The 256-nt window shown below is 50.0% G+C and overlaps 1 pseudogene; it reads left to right on the top strand.

Annotated features, from left to right (window-relative positions):
- Positions 1-110: 110 nt before the first annotated feature.
- Positions 111-223, top strand: LOC140969024 (U2 spliceosomal RNA; annotated as a pseudogene).
- The last annotated feature ends 33 nt before the right edge of the window (positions 224-256 follow it).

Here is a 256-nt window from a genome sequence, read left to right as displayed (position 1 = left end):
CCCCGCCCCGGTGCTCACGGTTGTTGGCAATTCGTTTCCCAAGATTGGGGTGCGCCAGGCCCATGTAATAGTGCAACACAAGGGCGACGCTCGAAGACCCGGATAGCAAGATACCTTTCTCGGCCTTTTGGCTAAGATCAAGTGTAGTATCTGTTCTTATCAGTTTAATATCTGATACGTGGGCTAATGGCCCACACGATATTAAATTTATTTGCCAACAACCGTGAGCACCGGGGCGGGGCAATATCGTTTTAAG

Source organism: Primulina huaijiensis, unplaced genomic scaffold (genome assembly GCF_012295235.1).
Source record: "Primulina huaijiensis isolate GDHJ02 unplaced genomic scaffold, ASM1229523v2 scaffold39495, whole genome shotgun sequence".
NCBI classification, from domain to species: domain Eukaryota; kingdom Viridiplantae; phylum Streptophyta; class Magnoliopsida; order Lamiales; family Gesneriaceae; genus Primulina; species Primulina huaijiensis.
This window is presented reverse-complemented; position numbering and strand designations above follow the sequence as displayed.